General features: G+C 43.1%; 1 pseudogene; it reads right to left on the bottom strand.

Moving 5' to 3' along the window:
- Window positions 1-1,630: 1,630 nt before the first annotated feature.
- Window positions 1,631-1,749, bottom strand: LOC134952395 (5S ribosomal RNA; annotated as a pseudogene).
- Window positions 1,750-6,840: the final 5,091 nt, after the last annotated feature.

Consider the following 6,840-nt stretch of genomic DNA (forward strand, 5'->3'; position numbering starts at 1 on the left):
AACAATAGTACTTAAGTGTATTTTTAGATTTTTTAAGGTTGCAGCTCAATTCAAACTGCATGGATCACAGGGATTATAGATGCACATGAACAAAGTGCACCAAACAGTACAAACAATTGTACATCACTGTGTATTTTTATTTTTTAAAGATGCAGCTCAATTCAAACTGGATGGAGTCACAGGGCTGTTAGATGCACTAGACCAAAGCACACTAGGGTAAAGCATACCAACCAGTACAAACAATAGAAGAATATTTTATTTTTTTACTTCACAGCTCAACTCTGACTGCAGCAATTCAAAAGGTTTTATTTTATCATGTACGTGAATTATAACTGCACAGGGGAACAGCGCACACAGGTTGTGCAAACTTGAAATAATCAACTTTTTTTTATCTTTGTTGTAATTTTATAACTAAAAAAAAATTCTTTTTTTTTGCAACTGACAATGACAAAACACAATGTAGTGCTGCTTGTGAACAGCCACTTTAGATGGACACAGCACAGCCAATACAGCAGAGTGCAGTACAGCATACAGCAACGTGCCCCTATACACACTGACTGTACAGAGCATCGCTTGTGAGTCTGGAAACAGGACAGCATAGCCAGATTAAGGGGGAGATGCAGGGCATACTGTACTCCAGGCCCCCTCTGTCAGGGGACCCCTGTCCAGAGCACACTGACATCACTAGCTTTCCCTCTTATGCAGCAGCAGAACCAGACAGCCAGAATGCAAGCAGGACACTATGCAGTGCAGGCAGAGACACATGAGTATCAGATTTCATGAACTATCGATGGAGCTTCCCAACAAGAGGAGAGATAGGAGAGAGCTGTAGGTGACACAGGGTGGGATCCCTGTGTCAATTACAGCTCTCTTCACACCTGGGTGGGAGCCCTGTGTAACTTGTTATCTAATGAGGTTCGAGACACACACACACACACACACACACACACACACACACACACACACAGTCCTCCTGAGTCCTGTACCAGTGTGCAAGTGGTACAGAGGCTGCTGCTATTTTTGCATGTGACAAGATAAACATGCTCTCTACCTGGACTTCCTTCTTAAGTTATGATTGCAATCACCTGTGTTGAAATACCTTTCTTATCAATTAAATAGTTTGCAGGAAGGAATTGGGTTAAGGATGCCGCACAGGACTAAGTGATGAAAATTAAGTATAATTTTTAAAGAAGTTTCCAAGATAACCGACCAACCAGAAAGTAATTCTGGAATTTATCACCATCTATCATTAAAAGAGAAATTCTATAAGTAGATGTTAACGGTGATTGTCGATGGTGCTCCCATAGGTTTAATACGTATGTAGTAAGAGGAAGAGAAACAAGAAAAAGTGACCTTTGTTGGGAGCACTCCCACTTGGAAACAAATTTGATTTGAGTAATAAACAATAATGTAAGAATGAGATAGTTAAAACGTAACCTTTAATTATATTAAAATAAAATATAGGTACACCGAAAAAAATGTTGTAAAACTAAGAAGTGGCTATACAATTTGAGCCACCTGGTAAAGCTAAACTGTGAAAATATTGATGAATATGAAAGGCATTATTTAACAGGCCCACCAGGCACAGGTATATAAAGTTAGTGCAATAACCAATGTAGTGCCGTCAAAAAACCTACAACACCTGGTATTCCTTAGTGGTCCACCACCTAAGTACTGACCAGGCCCAACACCGTATTGCTTCCAAGATCAGACGAGATTGGGCATGCGCGGTGTGGTATGGTAGTAGATTGAAATTGATGAGGCAAATTCTACAGCTGATATGTAGCTAGTAGAAAATTATTGGTAAGTACCTTATTGCTGGAATGACCAAATAATCTCTAGCTAGAGAGAAAATATATGTTTGACCGTCATTGCACCGAATTGTAACCCAAATATGTAGGTATACGTAGGTTTAAATCATGTGCTCAATAATATTTTGGCCAGCAGGAAATGCCTGTATATTTCTTTGTGTGCTGTGCAGCACCATTGAACGTGGCTTTCTGTAATGGGTGAGGCAGGTATAAACCCTGTTATGCTGATGACATGCCACAATATTTATATGTGATCCAGAGAGAAGCTATCTCTGTTGTTAACTGGATCTCCCTGTTAGACATTGAATGGAAAAAGAGATTATTGTGACGGTCATATTTTGAACATCAAAGCATAACTCTGTGTGATATTTTGTACAATGCAAATAAAGCTGAAAGAGACGATCTGGAAACTTTCCACTTGTCTCTTACTGTACCATAACAGACAGTATAGGACAGAGGATGGAAATAAACCGAAAATAGAAATCTATCAGCTTGAGGAGAAACGAGACAGACTTGAGAAGTGGACGAGATGTATCACAGTCTCAATTGTCCACATAAAGGCTGACTAATACAATAGTGCCTGACAGGATACAAGTACTGTCTTTGAAACAAAATTGTTACACCAATAAATATTTTGCATGTAGCCACAATGTATCTGCAGTGTATCTGTCTATATTGTGACAGAAAAACACACAAAAGAAGCCAAAAAAAACAAACAAAAAAACAAAAAACACCAAAAACACACACAAAGAAAACACATAAAAAACACATGCTAGGTATCATTTACAATGTATTAGCTATGATATGCATAATAGCTTTTGATTTGTGTGAAAACCTGCATGCGAATAGATGCTGAAAGGTCAGGAGTGAGACAGGGACAATATCTTTGGTAGCCAAAGTCCTAATAAATAACAGTTTGCTCCTGATTATGTGATATCAAATGCATAAAGACACACAAGTGTCAGTTATCACCATCTGTTAATACAAGCACCTAAAAAACATGAGCGATAAATAATGCTTTGTAATAATTGGCATGGCATTGCCTAAAGAGACCGATGCACATTATTGTTGTTAGAATTACATGTGTGCATATGTGGATAGCGGGAGACAGAAATTCGAGTGGGGTGAAGAAAATACTTATGTTATGCCCCGCTCGTGGGCCCTCATTCCGAGTCGTTCGCTCGGTAATTTTCATCGCATCGCAGTGAAATTCCGCTTAGTACGCATGCGCAATAATCGCACTGCGACTGCGCCAAGTAATTTTACAATGAAGATAGTATTTTTACTCACGGCTTTTTCCTCGCTCCGGCGATCGTAGTGTGATTGACAGGAAATGGGTGTTACTGGGCGGAAACACAGCGTTTTCGGGGCGTGTGGATAAAAACGCTACCGTTTCCGGAAAAAACGCAGGAGTGGCCGGAGAAACGGGGGAGTGTCTGGGCGAACGCTGGGTGTGTTTATGACGTCAAACCAGGAACGACAAGCACTGAACTGATCGCAGATGCCGAGTAAGTCTGAACCTACTCTGAAACTGCTAAGTAGTTTGTAATCGCAATATTGCGAATACATCGGTCGCAATTTTAAGAAGCTAAGATACACTCCCAGTAGGCGTAGGCTTAGCCTGAGCAACTCTGCTAAATTCGCCTTGCGAGCGATCAACTCGGAATGAGGGCCGTGATGCGCCGCTGGCCGCCGAGCTTCAGGCGTCTGTGCGGCTTGTCTGGTCTCCTCTCCTGCCGGTCTCCGGTCACGTGAGCACCCGTGAACAAGCAAACAGTGAAACGTACATTGGGGAGGTGGACCTGGTCACGATGAGCATGCTCACGTGACCAGAGACCGGCAGGAGAGGAGACCAGACAAGCCGCACAGACGCCTGAAGCTCGGCGGCCAGCGGCGCATCACGAGCGGGGCATAACATAAGTATTTTCTTCACCCCACTCGAAATTTCTGTCCCCCGCTATCCACATATGCACACATGTAATTCTAACAACAATAATGTGCATCGGTCTCTTTAGGCAATGCCATGCCAATTATTACAAAGCATTATTTATCGCTCATGTTTTTTAGGTGCTTGTATTAACAGATGGTGATAACTGACACTTGTGTGTCTTTATGCATTTGATATCACATAATCAGGAGCAAACTGTTATTTATTAGGACTTTGGCTACCAAAGATATTGTCCCTGTCTCACTCCTGACCTTTCAGCACCTATTCGCATGCAGGTTTTCACACAAATCAAAAGCTATTATGCATATCATAGCTAATACATTGTAAATGATACCTAGCATGTGTTTTTTATGTGTTTTCTTTGTGTGTTTTTTTGGTGTTTTTTTTTTTTTGGTTTTTTTTGGCTTCTTTTGTGTGTTTTTCTGTCACAATATAGACAGATACACTGCAGATACATTGTGGCTACATGCAAAATATTTATTGGTGTAACAATTTTGTTTCAAAGACAGTACTTGTATCCTGTCAGGCACTATTGTATTAGTCAGCCTTTATGTGGACAATTGAGACTGTGATACATCTCGTCCACTTCTCAAGTCTGTCTCGTTTCTCCTCAAGCTGATAGATTTCTATTTTCGGTTTATTTCCATCCTCTGTCCTATACTGTCTGTTATGGTACAGTAAGAGACAAGTGGAAAGTTTCCAGATCGTCTCTTTCAGCTTTATTTGCATTGTACAAAATATTAGAGATGTGCACTTGAAATTTTTCGGGTTTTGTGTTCTGGTTTTGGGTTCGGTTCCGCGGCCGTGTTTTGGGTTCGACCGCGTTTTGGCAAAATCTCACCGAATTTTTTTTGTCGGATTCGGGTGTGTTTTGGATTCGGGTGTTTTTTTCAAAAAACACTAAAAAACAGCTTAAATCATAGAATTTGGGGGTCATTTTGATCCCAAAGTATTATTAACCTCAAAAACCATAATTTCCACTCATTTTCAGTCTATTCTGAACACCTCACACCTCACAATATTATTTTTAGTCCTAAAATTTGCACCAAGGTCACTGGATGACTAAGCTAAGCGACCCTAGTGGCCGACACAAACACCTGGCGCATCTAGGAGTGGCACTGCAGTGTCACGCAGGATGGCCCTTCCAAAAAACACTCCCTAAACAGCACATGATGCAAAGAAGAAAAAAAGAGGCGCAATGAGGTAGCTGTGTGAGTAAGATAAGCGACCCTAGTGGCCGACACAAACACCTGGCCCATCTAGGAGTGGCACTGCAGTGTCACGCAGGATGGCCCTTCCAAAAAACACTCCAAAAAAAGCACATGACGCAAAGAAGAAAAAAAGAGGCGCAATGAGGTAGCTGTGTGAGTAAGCTAAGTGACCCTAGTGGCCGACACAAACACCTTGCCCATCTAGGAGTGGCACTGCAGTGTCACGCAGGATGGCCCTTCCAAAAAACACTCCCCAAACAGCACATGACGCAAAGAAGAAAAAAAGAGGCGCAATGAGGTAGCTGTGTGAGTAAGATAAGCGACCCTAGTGGCAGACACAAACACCTGGCCCATCTAGGAGTGGCACTGCAGTGTCACGCAGGATGGCCCTTCCAAAAAACACTCCCCAAACAGCACATGACGCAAAGAAGAAAAAAAGAGGCGCAATGAGGTAGCTGTGTGAGTAAGCTAAGCGACCCTAGTGGCCGACACAAACACCTGGCCCATCTAGGAGTGGCACTGCAGTGTCACGCAGGATGGCCCTTCCAAAAAACACTCCCCAAACAGCACATGACGCAAAGAAAAATGAAAGAAAAAAGAGGTGCAAGATGGAATTGTCCTTGGGCCCTCCCACCCACCCTTATGTTGTATAAACAGGACATGCACACTTTAACCAACCCATCATTTCAGTGACAGGGTCTGCCACACGACTGTGACTGAAATGACGGGTTGGTTTGGACCCCCACCGAAAAAGAAGCAATTAATCTCTCCTTGCACAAACTGGCTCTACAGAGGCAAGATGTCCACCTCATCATCATCCTCCGATATATCACCGTGTACATCCCGCTCCTCACAGATTATCAATTCGTCCCCACTGGAATCCACCATCTCAGCTCCCTGTGTACTTTGTGGAGGCAATTGCTGCTGGTCAATGTCTCCACGGAGGAATTGATTATAATTCATTTTAATGAACATCATCTTCTCCACATTTTCTGGAAGTAACCTCGTACGCCAATTGCTGACAAGGTGAGCGGCGGCACTAAACACTCTTTCGGAGTACACACTTGTGGGAGGGCAACTTAGGTAGAATAAAGCCAGTTTGTGCAAGGGCCTCCAAATTGCCTCTTTTTCCTTGACAATTTTGTCACCAGCAGGTCTTTGAACCCCAGCAGACTTGTGTCTGCCGGAAAGAGAGATCCAAGGTAGGTTTTAAATCTAGGATCGAGCACGGTGGCCAAAATGTAGTGCTCTGATTTCAACAGATTGACCACCCGTGAATCCTTGTTAAGCGAATTAAGGGCTCCATCCACAAGTCCCACATGCCTAGCGGAATCGCTCCCTTTTAGCTCCTCCTTCAATGCCTCCAGCTTCTTCTGCAAAAGCCTGATGAGGGGAATGACCTGACTCAGGCTGGCAGTGTCTGAACTGACTTTACGTGTGGCAAGTTCAAAAGGTTGCAGAACCTTGCACAACGTTGAAATCATTCTCCACTGCGCTTGAGACAGGTACATTCCACCTCCTATATCGTGCTCAATTGTATAGGCTTGAATGGCCTTTTGCTGCTCCTCCAACCTCTGAAGCATATAGAGGGTTGAATTCCACCTCGTTACCACTTCTTGCTTCAGATGATGGCAGGGCAGGTTCAGGCGTTTTTGGTGGTGCTCCAGTCTTCTGTACGTGGTGCCTGTACGCCGAAAGTGTCCCGCAATTCTTCTGGCCACCGACAGCATCTCTTGCACGCCCCTGTCGTTTTTTAAAAAATTCTGCACCACCAAATTCAAGGTATGTGCAAAACATGGGACGTGCTGGAATTTGCCCATATTTAATGCACACACAATATTGCTGGCGTTGTCCGCTGCCACAAATCCAC

The sequence above is a fragment of the Pseudophryne corroboree genome, chromosome 8, assembly GCF_028390025.1.
Source record: "Pseudophryne corroboree isolate aPseCor3 chromosome 8, aPseCor3.hap2, whole genome shotgun sequence".
Lineage (NCBI taxonomy): Eukaryota > Metazoa > Chordata > Amphibia > Anura > Myobatrachidae > Pseudophryne > Pseudophryne corroboree.